Raw genomic sequence first — 477 nt, 5'->3', positions numbered from 1 at the left:
GGTACTGGGAGGCCACTAGAAGGTCTCCCCAGAGCCTTCTCTTCTCCAGGCTGAACAGCCCCAACTCTCTCAGCCTGCCCTCACAGCAGAGCTGCTCCAGCCCCCGCATCATCCTGGTGGCCTCCTCTGGACTTGTTCTAGCTGCTCCAGGTCTCTTGTGTTGTCCTAGTGGATTCCTTGCAGCAGCTTAAAAAAAACAAAACAAAACAAAAAAAAACCCGCACACACACAAAAACCCCAAACCAAGGCTAAAATTTAACCCTAGGTAGCCCAGTGTGGTGGTTTCACCCACAGGTTAGACCATGAGGTCCCGGACTCACTTTCCCCAGCTGGTGAGATGGGGAGAGAATCACAACAAAGGGCTGGTGGGTTGGAATGAGGCCAGGGAGGGCTCACTCACCGGTGATGGGCACGGGCCAAACAGACTCCACTTGGGGAAGGAAAATCAATTTAATTCATTGCCATTAATCTGAGCAG

The 477-nt window shown here is 52.4% G+C and overlaps 1 protein-coding gene across 1 annotated transcript in view; it reads left to right on the top strand.

The window, feature by feature from the left end:
- The window catches only part of LOC104532166 (double-stranded RNA-specific adenosine deaminase-like), a gene marked incomplete at its 5' end in the record, with an annotated part of 6,096 nt that overhangs the window by 2,006 nt on the left and 3,613 nt on the right, over positions 1 to 477 (top strand). The window lies entirely within an intron of this gene.

The sequence above is a fragment of the Antrostomus carolinensis genome, unplaced genomic scaffold (assembly GCF_000700745.2).
Source record: "Antrostomus carolinensis isolate BGI_N321 unplaced genomic scaffold, ASM70074v2 scaffold6991, whole genome shotgun sequence".
In the NCBI taxonomy this organism is placed as follows: Eukaryota; Metazoa; Chordata; class Aves; order Caprimulgiformes; family Caprimulgidae; genus Antrostomus; species Antrostomus carolinensis.
The sequence above is the reverse complement of the archived record's forward strand: the minus strand, read 5'-3'. Positions and strand labels throughout refer to the sequence as shown.